This window comes from Lepidochelys kempii, chromosome 22, assembly GCF_965140265.1.
Source record: "Lepidochelys kempii isolate rLepKem1 chromosome 22, rLepKem1.hap2, whole genome shotgun sequence".
Lineage (NCBI taxonomy): Eukaryota > Metazoa > Chordata > Testudines > Cheloniidae > Lepidochelys > Lepidochelys kempii.
In genome coordinates this window covers 6,542,414-6,570,369 of record NC_133277.1, presented here as the reverse complement: position 1 = coordinate 6,570,369, position 27,956 = coordinate 6,542,414, and the positions used below count along the sequence as shown (strand labels likewise).

At 41.8% G+C, this 27,956-nt stretch overlaps 1 protein-coding gene across 4 annotated transcripts in view; it reads left to right on the top strand.

Moving 5' to 3' along the window:
- The window catches only part of ARHGAP32 (Rho GTPase activating protein 32), a 414,799-nt gene that overhangs the window by 76,074 nt on the left and 310,769 nt on the right, over positions 1-27,956 (top strand). For 2 of the 4 annotated variants that reach the window (XM_073320998.1, XM_073320997.1), the window contains exon 2: positions 13,813-14,030. The exons of 1 other annotated variant lie outside the window; for it this stretch is intronic. The gene's annotated coding sequence lies outside the window, so the exon portion shown is untranslated. The remainder of the gene's footprint in view (positions 1-13,812; positions 14,031-27,956) is intronic. One more of the 4 variants, XM_073320999.1, reaches the window with a different exon arrangement.

Below are 27,956 nucleotides of genomic sequence, written 5' to 3'. Positions count from 1 at the left end.
TCACCAAAATGAGGCTGGGGTAGAGGGTCCCTTTTAAAAATCTGCTCCTCTAGGCTTCATTCTGTGGTAGTGTAACCGAGTTAGTTGGCTGACTGATCGTTGTTTGGCTCATCTACAGAACCCCTAAAGGGTTTGTGGTTTCGTTTATGGGGAAAGGCCATCCATCTCTGGAACTAATTCTGAGAGAATATTTGGGTGGGGGTGTGTGTGTGTGAGAGAGAGCGAGAGAGAGAGCTTCATGCGTGGGGCGGGGGGGAGAGACTGTACCAACAAAACTGGCAGCAGGAGGAGAGCTGTCTTTGTACCAGGGCTTTGGAGCAGAGTCTGGAACTCGAGTGCGGAGCAGCTCCGGAGCAGTGGAGCTGCAGGTTTTTGCCTGGAGCGGAGCTGGAGCACAGCTCCAAAGCCCTGCTTTGTACCTTCTTTCAGTAATACATGGATGTGGTTTTGTTGTGTAACTGAACTTATGCTGGTGTGATTATTCTGGGTACTCTGCTTTGGTAACTCACCAATAAGTAGACCGCAAGCTTGTATAACAGTACCAAGGCTCATGTTAAGGATACAAGTTGGTGGTAAGTCTTAGATATAAGGGACACAAGGACAATACTGCAGAAAGCTTAAAATATTGTTTAATTTTTTAAAATTGTAAATACTTTCTGCAGTCTCAGCTTCTTGAGTTACTATGTCAGCTATCAATTTGCAATAATAAAAAGCAAGATCATATGATCGTGTGGAAGAGGTAAAATGAGGGAACTATATTCCAACCCATGAGGGAGAATGGGAAGAATGTTTAACACCTGTTCACATCATACATTCAGAAGTCTCTATGCTTAATTATCTTATAGATACTTGAGAGAAGCTGTATATTTTACTTTTCTAAACATATATACAGTAATTTGTGAAAACTTCAAGATGTTTGGATACATCTTTTTAAAATTACTTTAATGCTGAAAGTAAGGGATGCGTTTACAGCATATATTCATGCAGTCTAAGGGCCAATCCTGCAAATGCTGATTCACATGGGTAATCCCTACTTGCATAAGGAATACTCACTGAATGACTATAAGGGTTGGCAGAATGAGGTTGTAAATTTGCATTAAAGACCTGATCCGAATCCCATTGAAGTTTATAGGACTCTCTCCATTGACTTCAATGGGATTTGGATCAGGCTCTAAGAACTCCATGCTGCATCAATGGGAGCTTTTCTAGCAATTTGAATGGGAACAGGACCGAGCCCTAAATTCATTAGCTTGAGCGAACTGTCAGTGGGTTTCCGTGAGTTTTATTCTGTGGATTTGATGGATGGCTTTTGCTAGGGAAGGAAGAGGTCAGGGAGGCTCTGAAAAGTAAAGTCTGTAGCTTCAATAAATTGCTTTTAGATCACGTTAATCAGGAAGGGAATTTGTGGTTTATCTGCTCTATTTTCAGCTGCTGTCACTGAGGTTGAAGAATTACATTGTCATGTTTTCAGGCTTTCAGAGGCTGTGTGGGTAAGATGAAATTAAGACAGAACTACTTACTTAAAAAGCTTTGAAAGAAAACCTCACTGAGATTAAAACTTTCCATTGATATGAGGTTCCTATAGGGATATCTAGGAGCAAATGTGCTTTTCCATTCAATATAAAATCACTGCTTTGCACTAATTAAAACTTACAGTGAACTCCTTTTTTATATTTATTAGCTTTGTTGTTGTAAGTTTTTAAAAGGACTTAGTTTAAAAGTCACAGTCCTCTGAGCTTTCTTTAACCTGCCATTGTTACAACATGTAAGATTTTTCCTGTATCGTTTGTTTTTTCTGCTCTGTGCATTTGACAGCACTTTGTGCATAGTCATTTTCATGATTTCTTTTACATAGTCTGTCAGTTTTGCCTGTTTGTTTTTGTGGGGTTTTTCCCACAAGCAACAGGGAAGAGGACAAATGAAAAAAAAACAAAACAAAAAAAGAAGGAAAATGTGATTGGCAGGGAAACTTGGGGGTAAGCATAGAACCTGGAATGACTTCCAACTTTTTTAAAAAATTGCCTTATTTTCTTTATATGGTAAAGACCCATTGGGCCCTGTTATTTTTATTATGGTAAAGGCCCCCATTGAGGATCCATTGCGCTAAGCGCTGTACAGACAGATAGTAAGAGATTGCAAATTCTATGGGGCAGGAACAGTCTAAGTAGACAAGAGAAACTTTAGAGGCACAGAAATATGAAGTGACCTCCCTGAGGTCACACAGCAGATCATTTGCAGGGCTGGGAATAGATCTCACGTCTCCTGGGACTTAATACAGTGCTTTGTCCATTGGAACAAATAGGTTCTCTAGGGCTATGTCTACACCACAACCTGTGCTGTCATATTTTATGTTGCTGAGGGGTGGGACTAAACCATCCCCCGTGCGACAGACGTTACACTGACATAAGCGCTTGTGTGCACAGCGCTGTTGGTGGGAGAGATTCTCCTGCCAACATTGCTTCTGCTGCTCACGGAGGTGGGTTTTTTATGCTGGAGAGAAGTCTCCCATCGCCGTTGCAGGGCTGCGTGTATTTCAGACCCGGGCTATGTGGTGAGCTGCTTGGCAGAGACTGTGGAGCTTCTCTTTACTGGTTTCAGAGTAGCAGCCGTGTTAGTCTGTATTCGCAAAAAGAAAAGGAGGACTTGTGGCACCTTAGAGACTAACCCATTTATTTGAGCATAAGCTTTCGTGAGCTGTAGCTGTAGCTCACGAAAGCTTATGCTCAGATAAATTGGTTAGTCTCTAAGGTGCCACAAGTCCTCCTTTTCTTCTCTTTACTCTGTACCACAGTTTTGGGGGAGTCCTTAGTGGTTTTAAGCACTGCTTGCCGCATTAAAAAAAAAAACCCAACACTCTTAAGTTTTACAATTTTAAAAAAATCAAGTAGAATAAATGCAGATGTGTTGAAGCCTTTATTGATCTATATAGTTGACACCCTATTTTAACTGTGATACTTGGTGAATGAAGGGTAGAGTGAGCTGCCCTGTGTGATTGCCTTGTTATAGGTGCCAAACTACGACAGTGAATAGTATCGGTTCGCTAAAGACCAAATCCTAGTCCCACTGAAGTCATTGAAAGTTTTTTGTCATGAACTTCAGTGGAACCAGGATTTGACTGTAAATGATGCAGGAGAAGTCCAATAAATGATAGCAGACCCAACCTGCTTTCTGTTTCAAGTGTAAACCTGGAGAGGAGAGTCTGAACATTAAAAGATTAGCCCACATCATAATATTCCTATAATTCTTCTATAATGCCTTCTATCTGAGAATCTCTAAGTGCTTTATAAACATTAGGGGTTATACCGTACAACTCTGCTCTCTTACAGCCCTCCTTTACGTGGTTATTTTGTGTTAACAGAGGTGTAAAGAGGTTTTGTAACTTGCTCAAGTTCACACCACAACCTGTGGGCAGAATCCAGACTTCTCCTGTCTCCCAGTGCCATGTTTTAACCACTAGAGTATGTTGTATTTCATTGCTGTCACTTCCTCATTTGTACTTGGCGTTCTGTATTTGACAATTTAACAAAGCAGAACAGGAAAAGGCTTGATTTTCAGATTGTACCTTTTTCTGATCAAGTAGCATATTACACTCCGGGACTGCATAATTTATCTCACTTAGAGCCTGATCCTGCAGTCATCATTCATGTTGGGTTGTACTTTACTCTATGAGTGGTCTCATGAAATCAGTGGAGCCTTCATTCACAGAGTCAGATACTACTCAGCATCACTAATAATAGCAAAACTGAGCCCTTTGGGATAGGGACCATGTATTTCTTCCATGCCAAGTACACTGATGGCTCTCATCAAGTAATAAATAACTGCGATTTTAGTCTTCATTAAAAATGTTTAAATTCAGCACAAGGAAGAAGACTGAAAGCAGCTCATGTGTTTTTGTTTTCTTTGGCGGGGGATGTTGATTTATTATTTGATTTCTCTCCAGACTCTCTCCCAGAGAAACCGCTTGTGTTTTCTTCCGCTTTGCAGTGCGTGTTCCTAGGTTCATTGAAAAGAAGGTAGTTAGTTGAAATCTGGTCCTTTTTGGAAAAATTGTAATGAGACCCTTGAATATCAACCACCTCAATCCCATGCTCCTCCGGCATTGTGGCAGCTTTGAGAGAGTGGTATATTTGTCAATTTGCATGTGAAATTTGATAAGTTGTTCCAGCTGTCACCTACTTGTGAATAATGAGATGAGGACCACCTGGCTGTAGATCTATATAAAAAGTACTTGTTCTTGGTTATTTCACACTGCCCAATAAAATTCACGGAATTGTCTGGAGCAGTGCTACTCAAAGTAGTGGTCCGCGGACCGGCACTGGTCCGCGAGCCATCGGCTGCCGGTCTGCGCGCACATTGGGAAAAAAAATTGCTGGTCCCCCACATCAGATAGCTTGAGAAGCACTGGTCTAGATGACTCATTTCACTTGTCCTTTAAGCAGGTATGCACTAGCTCAGAGCCATGATGAGCAGTAAAGAACCATAGATTCATAGAATATCAGGGTTGGAAGGGACCTCAGGAGGTCATCTAGTCCAACCCCCTGCTCAAAGCAGGACCAATCCCCAACTAAATCATATCCCCAACCATAATCAGGAATGGTTTTTCTTCATCCTAACTCTTCCTTTGCCCCCCTAGGTACCTGCCCAAACTGGCAAGCTGTGTGGGTCATCTGGGGAGGAAAACAGAGTTGCATTTTTGTGTGTTTCATTGACTGAGAGCTTGTGGGATGGGGACAGAATGGAAAATGTGGGAAGAGCATTACACTGTAAATACGGTCTCTGGTTATGGGCACCTGATGTACATGCCTTCCTGCCACCCCATAACTTAATATATTACTATTTTCTAGTAGTCTTAATGAGATAACTGGGATTTTAATACACTCATCTCATATGAAATCCTCAGTTTCTAGAGCTGAAATGTCTTCTTTTTGCCAGAAGTGCTGTAAATTCATGGCTGCATGGCAACTTTTGGAGTAGCTGCTCCATTGATCAGTGTTTTCAGTGACATCCTGTCACTCAAGATGTTTTGATATTTGCATTTGAGATTGTTGCCGCTGAAGTTGTTTATCCCGTGGACATTTGTAACAGGTTTTTTAATGCCGTCCTGTGCTCCAAACCTGTGGTGTAATACCGCTCTTGAGAAATAATACTTTTAAGCCCATGTTCCAGCTGTGTATGAATGAAGCATTGACATCACAGGTTCAGATGGGCAATAGACTCGACACGGATTTATTTACTACACAGCTGTAGCGGTACTGAGAATGTGTGGAGAAACAAGAAATTCGTTATGCATTGCATCAAAACATGCTCTATTGGAAGGTCTCTCTTGGGCCAAACCTTGGTGTGCTTTTCTGCTCCCCCCCCCCTTTTTTTTTAAAAGAAACAAAAGAACAAATTTTATTCCAGAACACAATTGTCTCATTATATGCTGATGCTGGCACACTTACAACATTCACAAGTGAGAGATTAGGTGCGGGAGACAGTGGAAAATGAAAACTGCATAGTTTTTGTGCATTTTCAAAAGCATCTTTCTCTCCAAAGTGCACTGCAATGCTTCTTCTCCAGCATGAGTTATTCTGTGTGGGTTTTGCCTCCTCCCCTGTAAATATTATTTCTTTTCACCATTTTTTTCCTCTTTAATAAAATAATAGGTGTTCGTGTTGGAGTGAATATGTAATAACCAGGATTAATGCCAACCTCTGAATCTATAATTCCTTTTCTGTCTCAGGCTATAAGTTATTGAAAGCCTTTTGCTTTCCAGGCTGTCAGGAGCTGGTACCTTTATGGAGGTAAAAAGAAAAGGAGTACTTGTGGCACCTTAGAGACTAACCAATTTATTTGAGCATGAGCTTTCGTGAGCTACAGCTCACTTCATCGGATGCATACCGTGGAAACTTCAGAAGACATTATATACACAGAGACCATGAAACAAAACCTCCTCCCACCCCACTCTCCTGCTGGTAATAGCTTATCTAAAGTGATCATCAAGTTGGGCCATTTCCAGCACAAATCCAGGTTTTCTCACCCTCCGCCCCCCCCCCCCCCATACAAACTCACTCTCCTGCTGGTAATAGCCCATCCAAAGTGACCACTCTCTTTAAAATAAAAAGAAAAGGAGTACTTGTGGCACCTTAGAGACTAACCAATTTATTTGAGCATGAGCTTTCGTGAGCTACAGCTCACTTCATCAGATGTTTACCGTGGAAACTGCAGCAGACTTTATATACACACAGAAATCATGAAACAATACCTCCTCCCACCCCACTGTCCTGCTGGTAATAGCTTATCTAAAGTGATCAACAGGTGGGCCATTTCCAGCACAAATCCAGGTTTTCTCACCCTCCACCCCCCCACACAAATTCACTCTCCTGCTGGTGCTAGCCCATCCAAAGTGACAACTCTTTACATAATCAAGTCGGGCTATTTCCTGCATAGATCAAGGTTTTCTCACATCCCCCCACCCCCATACACACACAAACTCACTCTCCTGCTGGTAATAGCTCATCTAAACTGACCATTCTCCAGGTTTAAATCCAAGTTAAACCAGAACATCTGGGGGGGGGGGGGGGGGTTAGGAAAAAACAAGAGGAAACAGGCTACCTTGCATAATGACTTAGCCACTCCCAGTCTCTATTTAAGCCTAAATTAATAGTATCCAATTTGCAAATGAATTCCAATTCAGCAGTTTCTCGCTGGAGTCTGGATTTGAAGTTTTTTTGTTTTAAGATAGCGACCTTCATGTCTGTGATTGCATGACCAGAGAGATTGAAGTGTTCTCCGACTGGTTTATGAATGTTATAATTCTTGACATCTGATTTGTGTCCATTTATTCTTTTACGTAGAGACTGTCCAGTTTGACCAATGTACATGGCAGAGGGGCATTGCTGGCACATGATGGCATAGATCACATTGGTGGATGTGCAGGTGAACGAGCCTCTGATAGTGTGGCTGTTTCCTCTTGTTTTTTCCTAACCCCCCCCCCAGATGTTCTGGTTTAACTTGGATTTAAACCTGGAGAATGGTCAGTTTAGATGAGCTATTACCAGCAGGAGAGTGAGTTTGTGTGTGTATGGGGGTGGGGGGATGTGAGAAAACCTTGATCTATGCAGGAAATAGCCCGACTTGATTATGTAAAGAGTTGTCACTTTGGATGGGCTAGGACCAGCAGGAGAGTGAATTTGTGTGGGGGGGTGGAGGGTGAGAAAACCTGGATTTGTGCTGGAAATGGCCCACCTGTTGATCACTTTAGATAAGCTATTACCAGCAGGACAGTGGGGTGGGAGGAGGTATTGTTTCATGATTTCTGTGTGTATATAAAGTCTGCTGCAGTTTCCACGGTAAACATCTGATGAAGTGAGCTGTAGCTCACGAAAGCTCATGCTCAAATAAATTGGTTAGTCTCTAAGGTGCCACAAGTACTCCTTTTCTTTTTGCGAATACAGACTAACACGGCTGTTCCTCTGAAAACTCTCTTTAAAATGTGTATGATAATGAAGGTGGGCCATTTCCAGCACAAATCCAGGTTTTCTCATCCCCCACCCCCGTCCAAAAACCACACACACAAACTCACTCTCCTGCTGGTAATAGCTTATCCAAAGTGACCACTCTCCTCACAATGTGTATGAAAATCAAGGTGGGATTTTCAATCAAGCAGGAGAGTGAGTTTGTGTGTGTTTTTTTTGAAAAAAAAAAAGGGGGGGGGTGGGGGTTGAGAGAACCTGTATTTGTGCTGGAAATGGCCCACCTTGATTTTCATACACATTGTGAGGAGAGTGGTCACTTTGGATAAGCTATTACCAGCAGGAGAGTGAGTTTGTGTGTGTGGTTTTTGGAGGGGGGTGGGGGGGTGAGAAAACCTAGATTTGTGCTGGAAATGGCCCACCTTCATTATCATACACATTTTAAAGAGAGTGGTCACTTTGGATGGGCTATTACCAGCAGGAGAGTGAGTTTGTGTGTGTGTGTGGGGGGTGGGGGGGCGGAGGGTGAGAAAACCTGGATTTGTGCTGGAAATGGCCCAACTTGATGATCACTGTAGATAAGCTATTACCAGCAGGAGAGTGGGGTGGGAGGAGGTATTGTTTCATGGTCTCTGTGTATATAATGTCTTCTGCAGTTTCCACGGTATGCATCCGATGAAGTGAGCTGTAGCTCACGAAAGCTCATGCTCAAATAAATTGGTTAGTCTCTAAGGTGCCACAAGTACTCCTTTTCTTTTTGCGAATACAGACTAACACGGCTGTTACTCTGAAACCTGTCTTTATGGAGGTAGTTAATGCAAAGGAGAAGAATTTCGTATGTCACTCATATAGTGTCCCCTCTGACCTATATAGAGCCGTGCTCTAGCTAGGCGCTCCACATTGGGGAATTCAGCGGGGCTTAGCGTGGTTGCACAGATCCTTGCATCAGAATCTCATGGCAAGATCAGGGTCTGCAATGAGAACCACTCCCTGCTGACTTTAATGGGGCTTTGTATTCACACAAGAGGGCATGAGGATCTTTATGACACTACCCCCCATATTCGTGATAGTAATATTATTGATATGATTATGATATGATTATGATGCATTTTGTACAAGATGGGCTATGTAAAGCATCATTGGAAAAGTTATGATTGACTGAATATGATTCTTATTTGTATGCATGTATCTTTTTTGTATCTCAAGTTATGAATATTGACTATGGATCTGTATTTCAAATGGGCTTACTCTGCAAAACACCCACAGCCAGCCTTTCAGGTACAACAGTGAAGAAGCCAAACAGTGCTAATGGCTCATCAACGAAGACAGTGGGCTGTGGAATAGCTTAGCCTTCCTGTGGATGTTTTGGCCAACCTATAAGTAATGTCTGCTACGACTCTGTGAGGGCATCTGACCAGACCACATGTCTCTAGACTCCATTTTGGGTACCTGTATTTTTCCAAAAAGAAAAGGAGTACTTGTGGCACCTTAGAGACTAACCAATTTATTTGAGCATAAGCTTTCGTGAGCTACAGCTCACGTCATCCGATGAAGTGAGCTGTAGCTCACGAAAGCTTATGCTCAAATAAATGTGTTAGTCTCTAAGGTGCCACAAGTCCTCCTTTTCTTTTTGCGAATACAGACTAACACGGCTGTTTCTCTGAAACCTGTATTTTTTCCACAAACTGGGCTGGGAACTGTTTTTGGAACAAAGGGTTCCGCCATATGCTAAAGCTATAGAAGGCAGGGAGTGACATCATCTGTTGTTTTTCATTACCCCACAACTCAACACCTAAGAGAAGCGCCTAAGGAAAAGGATTTGGAACAGGGATGGGGAGCCCAAGCTGCAAAGCGGGTGCCGCTTGTGCCTTGAGAATCTGCAGGCCTGCTTGTATCATCAGTCAGGAAGAGAAATTGCTAATTCATATTAGGGCTGTCAAGCGATTAAAAAAAAATGAATTGCGATTAAAAAAAATGAATTGCGATTAATCAGTTTTAATCGCACTGTTACACAATGGAATACCCATTGAAATTTATTAACTCTTTTTGTATGTTTTTCTACATTTTCAACTATATTGATTTCAGTCACAACACAGAATACAAAGTGTACAGTGCTCACTTTATATTATTATTTTAATCATTTTTTCAGTAAAAATATTTATAATAAACAAAAAAAGTATTTTTCAATTCACCTCATTTAAGTACCATAATGCAATCTCTTTATTGTGAAAGTGCAACTTACAAATGTAGATTTTTGTTTGTTTGTTACAGAACAGCACTCAAAAACATAACAATGTAAAACTATAGAGCCTACAAGTCCACTCAGTCCTACTTCTTATTTAGCCAATCGCTAAGACAAACAAGTTTGTTTACGTTTTTGGGAGATAATGCTGCCTGCTTCTTATTTATAATGTCGCCTGAAACTGAGAACAGGCGTTTGCTTGACACTTTTGTAGCCGGCATTGCAAGGTATTTATGTGACAGATATGCTAAACGTTTGTATGCCTCTTCATGCTTTGGTTACCATTCCAGAGGACATGCTTCCATGCTGATGACTCTCTTTAAAAAAAAGTAATGCATTAATTAAATTTTGACTGAACTCCTTGGGGGAAAATAATATGTCTCCTGCTCTGTTTTACCCACATTCTGCAATATATTTCATGTTATAGCTGTCTCAGATGATGACCCAGCACATGTTGTTCGTTTTAAGAAGGTACCTATGTGAGATTTCTAAAGATAGCTACAGCACTCAACCCAAGGTTTAAGAATCTGAAGTGCCTTCCAAAATCTGAGAGGGACGAGGTGTGGAGCATGCTTTCAGAAGTCTTAAAAGAGCAAGACTCCAGTGTCAAAACTACAGAACCCGAACCATCAAAAAAGAAAATCAACCTTCTGCTGGTGGCATCTGACTCAGATGATGAAAGTGAACATGTGTTGGTCTGCACTGCTTTGAATCATTATTGAGCAGAGCCTGTCATCAGCATGGACGCATGTCCTCTGGAATGGTGGTTGAAGATGAAGGGAAATATGAATCTTTAGCACATCTGGCACGTAAATATCTTGCAGTGCCAGCTACAACAGTGCCATGCGAACGTCTGTGCTCATTTTCAGGTGACATTGTAAACAAGAAGTGGGCAGCATTATCTCCTGCAAATGTAAACAAAGTTGTCTGAGTGACTGGCTGAACAAGAACTAGGACTGAGTGGACTTTTAGCCTCTGAAGTTTTACACTGTTTTTTATTTTTGAATGCAGTTATTTTTTGTACAGAATTCTACATTTGTAAGGTCAACTTTCATGATGAAGAGAGTGCATTACAGTATTTTTATGGGGTGAATTGAAAAATACTATTTCTTTTGTTTGATCATTTTTATAGTGAAAATATTAGTAATAAAAATAATATAAAGTAAGCACTGTACACTTTGTATTCTGTGTTGTAATTGAAATCAATATATTTGAAAATATAGGAGAACATCCAAAAATAGTTAATAAATTTCAATTGGTATTCTGTTATTTAACAGTGTGATTAAAACTGCGATTAATCGCTATTAATTTTTTAAATTGCGATTAATTTTTTGAGTTAATTGCATGAGTTAACTGTGATTAATCGACAGCCCTAATTCATTCTTTCTAGTATTTTAGGTTTAGTTTGCGGTTTTGTTTATTTACTAGGTAATCTGCTTTCATCTGTTTGCTGTCACTTATAATCAGTTAAAATCTATCTTTTTATTGTTAATAAACTTGTTTTATATTTTGACCTAAACCAATATGCCTTTAAGTGAAGTGTCTGGGGAAAAATCTCAGCTTGGTTACCACAAATGTGCCTATTCCTCTCCACATTGAGGGAGGGTTGGACATATTAATGAGCTTACACTGTACAGATATCTGTGCAGTGCAAGACTGTATAATTTTGGGTTTATATTCCAGAGGGGAGTGTGTGCCTGTAGCTGGGAAACTGGCTGGTATCTGCTGTTTGCACTCAGGTAGCCCTGCTGTTGTTTTGGGTGATAACAGGGCCTGGGAGAGGCTGGCTGTGTCCCCAACTCAACTGTGTGTCTTAGAGGGGTGCCACGGTTCCCACAGCTCCCAGACTGCACTCCAAGGGTGACAACGCTGTTCAGAGTAAAATATCTTTCCTGCTTTTACCTTTTAAAAGAGAACTTTCTCCAGTGTGTTTTCTGAGAACCTAAATGCAGATCAAAGCAAAGTCATTTAAACCGATTGTGCTGCTTTAGTACTGAAGTCCTCCTTTCCGTCAATGGCAGGGAAGGGAAAATCTTGTGGTTAATATGCAGAACTGGGAATCAGGAGGTTTGAATTCTAGTCCTGGTTCTGCCACAGAATCAATATGTGACCTTGGCAGAATTGCATAGGGCCAAACAATGCTTGACCCAGCACAGGTGTGCTAGAGTGAGGAGAGGGCCTTTTGTCCTTGTGTAGCGGCTGTCAAAAAAGCTAACAGAATGTTAGGAGCCATTAGGAACGGGATAGATAGGAAGACAGAAAATATCATAAGTCCATTATATAAATCCATGATACCCCACACCTTGAATATTGTGTGCAGTTCTGGTTACTTTATCTCAAAAAAGATATATTAGGATTGGAAAAAGAACAGAGAAGGGCAACAAAAATTATTAAGGGTATGGAACAACTTCTGTAGGAGGAGAGATTAAAAAGACTGGAACTTTTCTGCTTGGAAAAGAGATGACTAAGAGGGGATACGATAGAGGTTTATAAAATCGTGACTGGTGTGTATAAAAGTGAATAAGGATGTATTGTTTACTCCTTCACACAACACAAGAACCAGGGGTCACCCCATGAGATTAATAGGCAGCAGGTTTAAAACAAAAGGAAGTACTTCTTCACACAGTGCACAGTCACCTGTGGAACTCGTTCCCGGGGATGTTGTGAAAGCCAAAAATATAATTGGGTTCAAAAAAAGAATTAGGTAAATTCATGGAGGACGTGCCTATCAATGGGTATTAGCCAAGATGGTCAGTGATGCAACCTCATGCTCTGGGTGTCCCTAGCCTCTGATTTCCAGAAGCTGGGAGTAGATGACAGAGGATGGATCCCTTGACGATCATTCAGTTCATTCCCTCTGAAGCACCTGGCATTGTCCACAGTCTTGGAGCTCCTGTCTTTGAGCTTTCTGCCTTAGTTTCCCTATCTGTAAGAAATGGGGACAATAACATATTCCAGCTTCACTTTGGTATTGCAAAATGCTTCCAGGTCCTTGGATTGAGGGAGCCAGGGAAGGGCAACTTATTCATATATTTCTAAGCAAACATTTCAGTGTGGGGGTTCTGTACGTTTGGGAGGTTTTTTGGTATTTATTAGTGGGAGGTAAATGGATAAAATTTCCATGATTCATATGGGCAGCTCATTAGCTTTTTTTGGTGGTTGTATTTTGTGAATGGTGGATTTTAACTGCCTGCTCCAGTTTGGGAGAGGGAATTGATCTGTTTAGGAATTTTGACTGCACTTTGAGAAAGTTTGCCACTGTGTATCTACCACCCTTTTGAAAATCCTGTCCATCATAGCTGCAGTAGTCAGCTCCTATGGAAGACGTATTCTAGACACGGATTGCTGTGGGTTAGTTATTAACTCGGGCACCATAATAGAAGTACAGAGTTGATCTAGTGGATTTTACTTGTGTCCTGGAGGGGGTGTGAGAATATTTAACACGCCTACACATGAAATGGATTTTGTACTTGCCAGAGGGGACATCTCTAAGGGATAATGCCTGAGCTGAATGCTATTTTGACTCAGAGAGAAGAGGCCACACAGTGAATGTTTGTGCATTTTTCTACTTGGGCTTGTTAATACTGCGCTTTAAACACTGCAGATGAGAGCAAAACTAATAATCATTTTTACTCTGACAGTGTAAAGATATAGTAAACAAAAGATACAATTGGGGTGATTTTGCTTCTTTCCTGCAAACCTTAGATATATCTGATTAACATGTCTTGCAAAAAGTAAGCAAACCAGTTTAACTGCATAAAACATTATAGGGTAGGGAACAGAGATGGGCTGATGAGAACACTTGGTAGATTTCACAGTTAGGCTGAAGGACAGTATCATGAGGCATACGTTGAATCGTCTTGTCCCTTGATAACTGTCTGAGAGAACATAACAGATGTTCTGGAAAGAACTTGTATGCAGAGAATTTCTGGGAAGTTGTTTTGTGCCTAGGCTGCTGGACTCGGAGTTCTCTTGATTCAGCTGTTCACAGCTTGAAGAGAATGCATCTTTCCCTGAATGTGAAAGCCCTGCTTTCTGGGTTTAGGCTGTGGTGATTAAGTTGAACATTGTTGGGCTTTTTTATTAGCCTGAATCTTATATTCTCACCTTCAGCTCCATCTGGTACGTACTGAAGGACTTGAGTGATGCCCATTCCTTTTGTTGGCCCTCTGCAGAGGGGTGAACTTCTCAATTGGGTAGAAAGATGAACACTGCATCCTGCGGAACATTGGGGTAGAAAATTCCAGAAGTGAGGACGAGGTGCCTCCAGTCCCCAGCCTTTCAAACCCAGACAGCGATCAGCAGAGTCACTCTGGCTACATCTCTCTAAGGTAACAGAGAATCTCACAATTTTTAATATGCTTATCCTCACAACACCCCCGTGCAATAGAGAACTGTTGTTATCCATGTTGTACAGATGAGGAGCAGAAGCACACAGTGAGCGTTTAAGGTCACAGAGGAAATCTGGTGGACGAGGGAATTGAACGAAGTTCTCCAAAGTCCCAGGCTAGCATGCGAACTACAGGACCATGCTTCCCCTTTGGGCCTGTTATGATGGCTTATAGGGGGAGACAGGCTGTCTCTTGAGACACAGAGGATGCAGGGCTTTTACAATTAATACAAACAACCTGAATTGAAGTCACAAGCAAACAAGACAGTGTAGCCTTTGTGGAACTGGTGCAATGGGCTCCTGATGGCTAAGACTGCTTAATGTTAATAGTACTTAGCACTTTAAAAGTGTTTCATACATAACTCTCCAAGCCCTTAAAAGGTGGATCGATAGATATGATTATCCCTATTTTACAGATAGGAAAATTAAGTTGCAGGGAGATAAGTAATTTGCTAAGTAATCAATCCTAATTTTCCTCCTCTCTAGCTTTTTACTTTTGCTGAACTGTGGAAGCTTTTTCCTTGTAGTCAAATGTGAGAGTAAATGGGAGTACAAGGGCTGGGAAGCACTGGACTTGGATTGGTGCTGCTGCATATGTCTCCATGTAAAAAGAGAACATATTTTCAAGTCACAACTTATGCAGGTGAATTATGGTGAAAAAAACAAATCAGCAAGGAAGGACACTGTTTTGTTTCCCCCTCCCACTTTCCTGAACTCTGTAACAGGTTAGTAGAGTGCATCCGATTATCCTTTGTCCTCCCAAAGCATATTGTAAAGGATATCCTGAAGAAGTGGAGGTGGAATGTATACGTGAGTTTGGAGCCCTTTATTCAGGAGCAACAGCAGGTTCTGAGTCAGGTATTGGAACACCCAAGACAGCTTGGCAGAGATGAACGTATGGATTACTAACAGTAAAAGGCTTTTTAAGTGGGTGTTAGCCTCTGATTGTTTTTAATTTTTCAGTAATGGTTCTTGGAAATTTATTGTGATCGTCCTAAATATTGCTAAAGTGAACATATTCATGGGTAAATACAATGAGGTTTCCTTTAGCTGGGTTTGAGCCAGGAACCAGTGGGGGTGAGAATTGGTGGGGTTACTCTACTGTGCCTCGAAATCTGATCCCAAGATTAACTGCCACTTGGCTAGCATGTAAATTGCTAAAAGCATTTCCTGAATTGTTACACTAAATTATGAGGAACCCTGGGTGACTGTAGGCTGTTACATAAATACCAACAATTGCTCTGTTTGATACTGGGCAAATTTAACAAAGTACTAAATATGGGGCAACATTTTATTTTAACCTTCTATACCCAAGGTTTTCATGTGGGTTTTTGTCATCGTTTTGAGTGAAATCTTCGGGCCAAGTGGAAATGGCACAAGGAATCTTCTTTACTGTGAAGCTTTGAAAAAGCTGCTCAATTTCTAGGAACTGGGCTAAAATCCTGGTTCCAGTGACTTCAGTGGGGCCAGGTTTTCACTGTGGAATGCCTTTCAGAGATTATTTAACATTCATTATAGCGCTCCTGCTCCATATTTGGTAATGATACTTTAGGGTCTGTTGCGGGGGGGGGGCGGGGGGGGGGGCAGGGAAGAGAAGGGAAAGAAGTCAGGGAAAAGCAGCCTATCCCACAGCCAGCAGCCCCCATATCTCAGACAGAAACAATTAGTGTAGCATGAACAATGTATGAGACGTTACATGCATGGTTTATTTTTATATAATATAAAAATAATAATAAAATATAATCTTAGTTTGGAGAAAGATCTCCTCAAACCTTTACATTCTTAAACTAAAAAGATGTCTCTCTTTAAACTCCTAGGTAAAATTGTAATACAAAGTTTAGTTAAAGTGAGTGAATCCTAGCAATTCAAAACATACATGTCATTGTAAATTTTCCATGTAGGTGCATTTCATGTTTTAAAATCTTGCTTATGTTCACAAGGTGGGAAATTTTCAGAACCTTTTCTTTTTGAATTGCATAGTATGTTTTGAATTGCATGTTTTAAGCTAAAATGGCTGAAATCTTGATGATGATTAAAGGTGATGCTGTTACTTCAATGGGACCAGTCATGGTAGGAGGCACTGTGCTCAGTAGCATTTGCGGTATCTAGCCCAGATTTAGTAAGCCCAAACAGTTTGTATTAGATTGCAAAGTCCATCTGTTTTTTATTCCTTCCTGTAAAGCCAAATGCTTCAGTATTTTGATTCCTCAAAAAGATAGCCCAGCATTCAGAACATTCTTTAATAACAAACCAGTGTGTGCTTATACTTGAGGGTCTGGTGAATATGTTTGATGAATAAAATAGATTTCAGTTTTAAGCTTTTACATGGAGGAGTTAAAGAGCAGGAATGATTCTGCGAATATACTGTCATTGTTACTTTTAAGAGGAACTGTGTACCTTACTTTAAAAGGATGTTTATGAAGGTGAATTTGTTTTGTATCATTTAGCCGCAAACTCAGCGACATGGTTAGTGTGTCTTAGGCAAAATAAAAAAAATGAGAGCAGTTGAAAACCACAGATCTGGTTCAGTTTATAAGAACATATCATTTTTCTGTGGTGTCTAAGAAGGGAGCCTTTCTGGTGATCTACTTCATGTTTAAACGTTAGTGATACTTCTTCTGTTTTTCACATGGCTGCTGTCTAAAATCTGAATTATCTCTGCATCTGTATGACATGCAGAAGTACATAATATAGAAAAATACACTGATGAAGAAGATCTGGTTTCAATGAGGGGGCAATTTGGTTGTTTTTATTTTTAAGAGTTGCGAATGTATAAAGGGCTAGCAAGATAAAATTGTTTTGGTTTTCCTTAATCCAGATAAGAAGTGGGTAGCTACACTTCAGTAAAAACCACAGTATCCTATTCAGTAGTCTGAAAGTCAAAACTGTGCATGACACTGTAGGATTCAATGTAATTGCAGCTTTTTAATCATTACTATCTTTATTCTGACAGGTTTTAGAGTAGCAGCTGTGTTAGTCTGTATCTGCAAAAAGAAAAGGAGTACTTGTGGCACCTTAGAGACTAACCAGTTTATTTGAGCATGAGCTTTTGTGAGCTACAGCATCCGATGTATCCGATGAAGTGAGCTGTAGCTCACAAAAGCTTATGCTCAAATAAATGTGTTAGTCTCTAAGGTGCCACAAGTTCTCCTTTTCTTTTATCTTTATTCTGTGCTTTTATTTTAAAGGAGAAGCTACTAGTTTGCCAAAACTGTCCTCCGTCTTACCAGTGGTTCTTATCAAGTGGCAATCTACATTTCTAACAAAATTTTAAAACTAGCCTTCTGGTTTTGGGGTGGGAAGAGGTGAGGGGGATTAGTAGAAACACAAATCCCACTTTCCAGTAGGGGGAAGATTAACCTTTAGGATTTATAATCTCAGGTTGTAAATCAGACAGAATTTAAACTAGTCCCCACCAGAACAACAACAAAAATTGCAGATCAGAATGTATATTAGAAAAAGGTGACGAAAACCTGACTTTTGCTACCATTTCTTCCACTGTTGGGTAAACAATTGATATTTCATTTTGGAACAACACAGTGGCTTCTTCCGGGAGACAGAGAGATCTGACTTTTATCACTGAGTAGGCCCATAATGTTTATGCTTGGTTTTCAAACTTCTAAAAACTGTTCTGACACTGCAATATCTAATAGAAAGGATTGAACGTTGAGCACCACCAGAGTGGAACAGGCCAGTTACAAAGTAGCCCTCCTCACCCTGACTGTTTCAATCCCATTGAACGTTACGTTTCACATGCACACAATGCGCCTTGTGAACTGTTCCTGGATTATACCCCCTCCTCCCCATCCCTCCATCCTCCCCCGGGTCTCTGTGGAATGGCATCTTTTAGAGAAGTAAGTTCCAACCCTTTTTTTGTTGGAGTCTCAGTTGCAGTGGTTTGTCGGATGGGAATCCCGGACTTCCCGTCTCACCTGCATAACCGAGACCGTAACATCTGGTTTAACCTAGAGTATATATTTTGGAAAGATATCTGATGGTTAATTCCCTGTAGTTCCTGTTTTGTTCGGTTCCATTTTTCCTCTTTTGTTATTTTCTGTATCTTTTTGTTCTCATGGTATTTTTTTCTTGCTGTTTTCCCCCTCGCTGGGTCCCCACCCATCAGAAGGCAATATGTATGCTTAGGATGATGATGGAGCAGGGAGATGGATGCTCCATGTTGGCGTCAAGAAGCCAGGCCCCCACATGCACTGTGGCTGAGCTGAGTGGCTTGGGAGCAGAGAAGAAGCTGGGCCAGATGGTGGGCTGTTGACAGAGCCCTAGCGTACTTCAGTTAGCTTCAACAGGAGCCGCTCTGGGAAGAGGGAGTGGGAGGAAGATGGGTGAGAGGTGGGGCAGGGGTCTTCTATTTATTTTTGCCTCGCCAGTCTGTGAACTAAACCTTTTCAGACTTGCTATCCGTTAAAGTCGTTTTTGCTCCAGTCGCATCCAGACTTCACAGTATTATTCATGGGACACACATGGCAAAAGTCTGACGTTAGTTATGTGACTTCTGAAGCAGATCCAGTCCCCCTACCCCAATCGCTCAATTATTTATCCACAGGGCAGCAGCTTCGACAAGAGAGATTGAGGGAATGCAAGCACTGGAATATTCCCTAGCCCAGTGGTTCATGTACTTATCTGATTGTTGGCAGATCCCAGTTCAAATTCTTTCTCCTGCTCAGGTGGAGGAGGGACTTCAATTGGGGGTGTCCCACATCCCAGATGAGTACCCTGTTCAATGGGCTAAAAGTTATGAGGGACCCCCTCTCGCCAAGTTTTTTGGCTAAAATGGCATTGGTGCATAACCTCCCTGCAGCCTGTACTTTGCTGTCTTTGAGAGACAGGTGGGGCTTAGCACACCCCCCAGTTGTTGGCATCTCCCAATGTATTGGCTAGTTTAGATAGCTCCCTGTCTAGCATGCTGGCTTTTGTGGTTCACGGTCTAAGGTACCTGTCTCTCCCCATTCTTTATACAGGAGCTTAGGTGCGAACTGAGCATCACTGTCCTTAACACCGTTTGTGCACCCAGGCCTAAGTGACTTGCCCGAGTTCGCATAGGTGAATCAGTGGCAGAGCCAGGAGTACAGCTCAAGTCTGACTCCTGGTTCATTGTGTAATCTGCTAGACGGTTGCTGGTGTTAATGTATAGTAACTGAAGAAAATACAATATTTTTTCTTTTAATTATTGATGCATTGACTGTATAATTTTGCATTTTTAATATAATGCCGTCATCTGAAGAGTTTTTTACAAATTAAAAAGCAAAATAAATTCTGAATTATCACTTTGCTGCAGCATTAATCTAAGGGAAAAGCGAGGTTGTGTCAAAGAAAACAATTATTAAAACACAAATATTTCCATTAAGGGAAATACAGATGTCTCAAAGCTGAAAAACCTTATTTTTGTTTTTAAGATTTGCCCCAGCATGAAAGTCTCTTTAAAGCTGTGATCCATGATTTGGAACTCAGAGAGAGGAGGGGAGCTTTTGTAGTTTTTTTTTTTTTGTTCGTTTGTTTGTTTTTAGTATTTCAACTTAAAAACATCAATAACAATAATAAAAAAAGATTCTTAGTTAAATGGAAAAAAAAAACCTCAAGAAATCGCCCAGCTTTCCATTCTGGATGAGTTAATTCATGTATTAAATTGAAATCTGTACAAATTACTATTAATTATAATCATACTGGAGTGAAACCTAAATTAGGTCAAATGTCTTATCAAATAAAACACGCTGAAAATTATTTGATTTGCTTGGATGGGCTTGCAAGATATTCTGCGGTGTTTCAGCCTCGCTAGGCTTCTGTTCTTTCAAGTCAGGCTCTGATGTTTTTCTTTATGCATTTTGTTCTTGTGCTTTGTGGTGGGCCAATTCTCAGTGGAGGGCACATTGGCTAATTTCCATGTCGAAACCAAGAGCCATGTTTAAATGTTCTAGGCTGAATGCTCTCTGTATATTTGAGACTTAAGCTACTCAAGCAAACTGAGGTTTTCGATAGCGATTTGTGCTGTCTCCCTCTTGGAGTTCAGACAGCATACCGTAGGGGAACCACCTTTTCCAGAATTTAGTTAGTGATAATGAGGCACCTGCCTTAGTGAGTCAGCAGAACCCCAGTGATCCTCTCTCAGAAGGATTCACATCTTCTAGTGGGGCGTGGGGTTCTTCAGGCAGATGTATAGTTAGTTGTGTACTTTTGTTGTATTTCGTAGTATTCATTACACCTTTTTATTTTCTGAAAAATATGATTCCAGATGCTATTTTTGGGAACGTTCATCCATGGCCAATGAACCACTTCTATTGCCCAAGAAACAAAGGCAAACACTTATGAGTTTGAGCTAAATCTAGTTCTGTATCTAGCAACATATCGATTGTGTTTGGTTTCAAATAAATACAAACATATCGTATGTATATGCAGAGTAAATAATGCCTGCCCGCATCCCCAGGCAATTCTGCATCACATACCATTGTACCTACCTCTGTATAAATCCCCATATGCAAACTACTTGGGGATTTAGTGTTACACAAAAGTATGCATGTGTACCTCTCTGCATTTTTTAGAATAATACTGCAGAAGGTATAGGATGACCATATTTTTGCAAAGGGAAAACTGGACACTGTATAAGGCTGGCCTGAGGCTCAATACCCGCCCCCCCCCGGCATGTGGCCCAAGCCCTTCCTGCCTCTCGCCCTCGTGGGACCGGCCCGAGCCCCCCGTTGCCTACCCGCACAGCATCAGCCTGAGGCCCCTGTCTTCCCCCATCCCTGGACGGGCCCGGGCCTGAGACCTCGCTGCCACCTGCCCATTTGGGGCTAGCCCAGCTCGAGCTGCTGGCCCAAGCTCTCCCCCCCCCCCCCCTTATGGAGCTGGCGTTGCTGCTCTCCCTCCCGCCCCCCCACCCCCCGGTCCAATTCCTTGGCACCCTGCTAGGAATGTAACTGATTGGCAAGAGCAAACGGGGCAAATGCCCACTTTTGCCAAAAAGTCAGGACATCTGGAAATGACACTGAAAATGGCCAGATGGGTTTCTGTGTTGAATGTATCTTTTTGATTTCCACATCAAATGTTCTCAGTGTAAATATGCTCCAAGTAAAACCGAGTTTGGTTTCTTCCCCACACCTTGCCCTCCACAATTGGCCCTGCAGATTCAGCGAGGGCCTTGAGAACCAAGGCGTGTTCTTTCTGATCGGTGCAACCTCAACAGCAATAAAGAGTCTTCAGGCCAGCTTCAGGTAACCCTGTTCTCCTAAAAATCTGTCCTCAGTGACTCTAGTGCAGCTCCTAGTGTTGCTCTTGGTGGATTTTGTCCATTTGTAATTGATTGAAACATCCGTCAACAGTTCTGTTGATGATGCCCAAGATGCAGCATTAATAAAGCAGCACAGGCTTGGTTTTGTCACTAAAGTGAGCAGATCTGACTCTAGGGAACAGCTCTGAGTCAGAAGGTGCCATTTGTACACAGTTGTTTTTTTAGACTAAAGCTTCAGTTTAAAAAAACCCTCCTTTCCTAAGTCTATTACAGTCCTGTAGCTGCGGAACTCACAGTGTAACACACTGTAACCCTGAAGGAAACTGTTCACAAGTGGTGAAATTCATCCTGCTGCCGCATAAGGCCCTGCATACCAATTAAACCTTCATGAGGGGCTTAAATAGAACATAGGGGTTTGTGCGTTCTGTCTGTACTGAGTTGAATTTTGCTCAGTTGTGCTAGCTGAAAATTCCCTACCCGAGTCTTAGAGAATGGTAAGACCAGAGGATTAATTGGATCATATGCTTTCTAATTTGTATAGGAAATCTCTAAGGAGACTCTAGCTTTAAAATGAAAAACAAACAACTCAGCTTTTCTTTCAATAATTTTAAGAAACATTGTCCACCAGCGTCCTGCACAGTGAAAGGTTACAGGTGTGTCTTTTATTCAAGCCTAGCAAAGCTGTTAGGAAAATGCGCCATCCACCCTTTGCAGTGATGAATGGAAATAATGAAAGAGAATATTTTACTTGCATAACAAAAATTAAAATAAAATGATCGTACTTGCGCACTCACTTGCTTTGTTCCTCCCAGATTCAGTTCATACAGTTTCAAAACCACTGAAAATCAGGCATTTATTATGTTTGCTTCCAGTGTGGAGATTTTGCTGTTGAATTGATTATCACTTCCAGTACTAGACTTGGAGAGAAGGCCATTGTATTCCTTTTTTGCTGGAAACAGTTTACATTATCAGCTAGTTTACATTACGATGTGGTTCTCTTAAAGCTTCAGTGGAGAGAGGGGCTTCCTAAATTTGGTTTGCTTAAAGTGTTCTTTTTACCTCCATATTTGTCAGACGTGGTTTAAGGAGACCCTTAGGGAAACGAAAAGGTGCAAGGTACTGCATTTTCAAACTAATGATGCTGAGGACTGTAAATGATAAGAATCCTCCTAGGTCTATGAGACTACACAAATTGAGGTCCCAACCCTGCAAAGACTTAGGCATGTGGTTAACTTTAAGAACACAAATAGTCCCACTGCTCTTGAAAGGTGAATACTCACATGCTTAAATTTCTTTGCAGGCTTGGGGGCTTTAAGTATTCCATGGTTGGTTTCAAATAAATAAATAAATAAAGGTTATAATCCTACAAAAAGAAAAGGAGTACTTGTGGCACCTTAGACACTAACAAATTTATTTGAGCATAAGCTTTCGTGAGCTACAGCTCACTTCATGAAAGCTTATGCTCAAATAAATTGGTTAGTCTCTAAAGTGTCACATGTTTCAGAGTAACAGCCGTGTTAGTCTGTATTCGCAAAAAGAAAAGGAGTACTTGTGGCACCTTAGAGACTAACCAATTTATTTGAGCATGAGCCTTCGTGAGCCACAGCCCACTTCATCGGATGCATACCGTGGAAACTGCAGCAGACTTTATATATACACAGAGACTATGAAACAATACCTCCTCCCACCCCACTGTCCTGCTGGTAATAGCTTATCTAAAGTGATCATCAGGTGGGCCATTTCCAGCACAAATCCGGGTTTTCTCACCCTCCACCCCCCCACACAAATTCACTCTCCTGCCGGTGACCAGCAGGAGAGTGAATTTGTGTGGGGGGGTGGAGGCAGCACAAATCCAGGTTTTCTCACCCTCCACCCCCCCACACAAATTCACTCTCCTGCTGGTGACCAGTGACCAGCAGGAGAGTGAATTTGTGAGGGGGGTGGTGACCAGCAGGAGAGTGAATTTGTGTGGGGGGGTGGAGGCAGCACAAATCCAGGTTTTCTCACCCTCCACCCCCCCACACAAATTCACTCTCCTGCTGGTGACCAGTGACCAGCAGGAGAGTGAATTTGTGTGGGGGGTGGTGACCAGCAGGAGAGTGAATTTGTGTGGGGGGGTGGAGGGTGAGAAAACCTGGATTTGTGCTGGAAATGGCCCACCTGATGATCACTTTAGATAAGCTATTACCAGCAGGACAGTGGGGTGGGAGGAGGTATTGTTTCATAGTCTCTGTGTATATATAAAGTCTGCTGCAGTTTCCACGGTATGCATCCGATGAAGTGGGCTGTGGCTCACGAAGGCTCATGCTCAAATAAATTGGTTAGTCTCTAAGGTGCCACAAGTACTCCTTTTCTAAAGTGCCACAAGTACTCCTTTTCTTTTTGCGGATACAGACTAACATGGCTGCTACTCTGAAACCTGTCATAATCCTACAAGTAATTTCTGATATGAGCAATCCTAGAGATGTCAATGGGACTGCCTTTGTTAGTAAGGTTTTTAAGGTCAGGCTTGACAAAGCCCTGGCTGGGATGATTTAGCTGGGGTTTGGTCCTGCTTTGAGCAGGGGGTTGACTAGATGACCTCCTGATATTTTCCTCCTGACCCCTCCAACCCTGATATTTTCTGATTCTATGATTCTGTGAAGGATTGAGCCCCCCTTTTTGTGCTTTGAATTTCTTCTGCCATTCTTCCAGCTGTTTGTAGGTCACAGAGAACTGGCCCCATATTTTACAGAGAACACAGTCTGGGAAGTGAGCACCTGATGAGACAACTGGTTCAAGAGAAGTGTTGCTTGTAAAAAAAGAAATAATTCATGGCTTTTAAAGCCAAATCTTAACACCCCTGCCAGGCTCCTTTTGCTGTGAGTAATGGAGAGGATTAGTCAGCACCATCTAATTAGGCAGCAGCAAAGTAAAATGATTGTTTAAGGGAAGAAAGGCAGAGTCAGTTTTCTTTCATGGGGCTTAACTGTTGAAACCAAGTGCAACAAGGGCATTTTGACCAGAGTGGTATATGAGCCATCAGAACAAGTACAGGGCAAGCTTTAGTTAAATGGGTTTTGCAGCTGATAAAGGGAGTCCAGAGTGATGCGTATCCCTTGGCTCTTAAGAAGCTTTGCAGGCAGCTTATGTGAAATCACTGGGCTGGATCAGTCCTCCTTGTGTTTTGTGTGGGTCTCTGGGAAAGAAAGTGCGCCCCTGGGCCTTGGGCATTGCCTGTACTGGTGAATTGGAAGCAATTGTTCCTATTCCTCCTCCCACCAATGTTTCCCACAGAGGAATGCTGCTGACGAGCCCTCCCTTGTCATCAGCAAGGGATGTGGGGTGACTTTGCTTCTATTCTGTTCTGTACATGGTGCATATCCTTATTTCCATATCCAGTTGTCTTTATGGCTGTGTGCTACACCATTTGATGTCAAAGTAGCTAGCTGTTTGAGGGCTACCAGGATGATCTGCTTGCCAGGCGGTATTGCTGAGCAAGCAGACTACTGCATTCTGAACAAGGACACATTTCAGGGTGTGTGTGTTTGTTCCCAGGGTTATAGGACATGGCAGTAATGCAAGTTGGAGGTCAGAGTGTGGATCGCTGTGCGAAGCTCTCTTTGTGTCAGTATTGGGCATAGTCTTCTGGTGAGGAGGAAGAAAGTGTGTGGAGCAGCAGTTGTTACCTGAGTTTCCAGTGTCAGGCACCCTTCATGAAAATACATGTTTAAAAAATACTTAAGTTACGTGTGTGACGGGTTGGTCACAGAAACCCCCCTTGGGACTGCCTCTAAACCCGTTTTCCCTGGAAGCTTGGGACTTCAGTGCCCGGCCTGGTTGTGCCAGACACACTAGCCTGCTACAAACACAGACCCAGGTCTGAACCACATCCCCCAAAAGCTGCAGGCTTAACTGAAAACAGCTTAAGAAGTGCTCCTGTCTCCAACACCCAGATACCCAGTTCCCAATGGGATCCAAACCCCAAATAAATCCGTTTTACTTTCTGTAAAGCTTATACAGGGTAAACTCATAAATTGTTTGCCCTCTATAACACTGATAGAGAGGTATGAACAGCTGTTTGCTCCCCCAGGTATTAATACTTTCTCTGGGTTAATTAATAAGTAAAGTGATTTTTATTAAATATAAAAAGTAGGATTTAAGTGGTTCCAAGTAATGACAGATAGAACAAAGTAAATTACCAAGCAAAATAAAAAATGCAATTCTAAGCCTAATACAGTAAGAAACTAAATGCAGGTAAATCTCACCCTCAGAGATGTTCTAATAAGCTTCTTTCACAGACTAGCCTTCCTCCTAGTCTGGATCCAGCAATCACTCACACCCCTGTAGTTGCTGTCTTTTCTTCCAGTTTCTTTCAGGCATCTTTTTGAGGTGGAGAGGCTATCTCTTGAGCCAGCTGAAGACAAGATGGAGGGGTCTCCCCAGGCCTTATATAGTCTCTTTTGTGGGTGGAAACCCCTTGTGTTTTCCTATGCAGCATCACAGCCACAAGATGGAGTTTTGGAGTCAAGTCACATGTCCATGCATGTTGCAGAGTAGCAGCCGTGTTAGTCTGTGTTTACAAAAAGAAAAGGAGGACTTGTGGCACCTTAGAGACTAACAAATTTATTTGAGCATAAGCTTTCGTGAGCTATAGCTGAATGCATCTGATGAAGTGAGCTGTAGCTCACGAAAGCTTATGCTCAAATAAATTTGTTAGTCTCTAAGGTGCCACAAGTCCTCCTTTTCTTTTTATGTCCATGCATGACTCGGGTCCCCACAGGCCGACGCCATTGCCCACATGTTAGCTTGACTATTCCCAGGAAAGCTCAGATGTGGATTGGCGTCTCTCAAAGTCCATTGTCAGCTTAAGTGTTTCTTGACTGGGCACTTACTGAGAATAGTCTTTTCTCAAGAAGCTGACCAAATGCTTCAGTGAGGCTACTTAAAATCAAACGAGTACGTAGCCTATATTCATAATCTTGAATACAAAAATGATATACACGTACAGGCAGCATAATTATAACCAACAAACTACAACCTTTCCTTAGACACCCCACTTGGCCTCCTCTGTGCAAGACCAGGGGCAACAATGATCTACACAGTCACAAGTTCCTGTCAATAACATCACAGTGTGTTCTTCGTGAACAGGGATACTTTTCTGAATCAGGACCTCAGGGAGGAGTTTTGACATTGGCTTCATGTTTTAGGTGTAGGATTAGGTTGGTTCTTGTTTCATCCCCGGTGGTTCACCCAAACCTCTTTATTGCTTAAGAATCTTAAGTGATTAAAAACTTTTCCCTAGGTGTAACTGCTTGCAAAGTTCAGAAAATGGCAGGTGGAAAGGTTGGATAAAGGGGGAAAAAAACCCCTCAGTTGCTTTTGAGTATCTCTTAATCTTCTCCTTCCTCCACTTACATTTTTAAAACATAGTTGCATCATTAAATAGTCTCACTTTAATTACTATGACTGGGGTATTTGAGCTGCAAAGTGCTAGCTTGCAGTGTGATGTCAGGACTGAAAGGCGGTATATGTTTTGGTTGAAGGAAAGGTTCACTCATGAGAACTAGAGAAATGCGCTCTCTCTCTCTGGCCAATTGTGAATTCTTAAGAATTTCTCTAGTTCCTTATATATTTAATGTTAAAAAACTTCCAAGTCTGTAAATGACAGAATGTGATATTAAGAGAATGAAGACACATCTTGACCCTAGTTACCATTCTGCACACATTTTATTATAGTTTTCACGGTGGATGATGTAGAGATTCAGATAAAGTACAGATTTAGAACTGCATTTGTTTGCCATTTGAGGGGGGCGTAAGAATGAATAAGATGCCCACACAGAGACAGATCATTAATCAAACCCAAAAGAAAAATGAGACTTGAATAAAATAATGTTTGCTTAGCAAACCTTGGCATGACTTGACCACTGTTATAATTAGTAATTAAATGGAATGGTTAAGGCCTCACTGAACACATGAGAAAAGAATGGTCTTCTGTGTGCAGTAAAACTGATTATTAGTTTCTAGAGGTAAAATACACCTTCACTAGCTTAGTTATTTCTCCTCATTTCCTTCCCAAGATGATAAATAGTTATGGGGAAATTCTCAGTAGGATATAGAGAAAACAATTAAGTATATTTACCTTCAGCCACTGCAAACAAAGTTAGATTGCCCAGACCATTTTAGGTACCCAACTTCAGCCCAAGTTCTTATTCATGTAGGGAACTTCACTGACACGATAATATGTCCCTTGAGCCCTGACTGCAATTCCACTTCCGCTACAGGGAAGCTCCTTGGTATCCATTTGCTGCATTGAGGGGAGTGGAAATAAAATCCATGTCTTGCTGCAGAGCTGATGGGCATCTGTTGTGGTGAAGGAGTTAATGAAAAGCAAAGGCAGTGCTTCCATGGACTCACTGCAGCCCTTGGATGGGGACACGGAGAAACTTTTTCCCATGCTAAGCTGTGTTCAGAGGGGGGAGAGACTGGGGTTCCAGGTGCACAAGTGAGAAGGCTGCTGGAAGGGATCTATGAGAGAAGCAAAGTGGGGAGGCAGGGAAGCTTAGTTCTTGGCTTTTACCTTTAGGTACGCCGGAAAGACTGAATCTGGAGGTGCTTCATCATCATCATTCCTGTCAGGTTCAACAT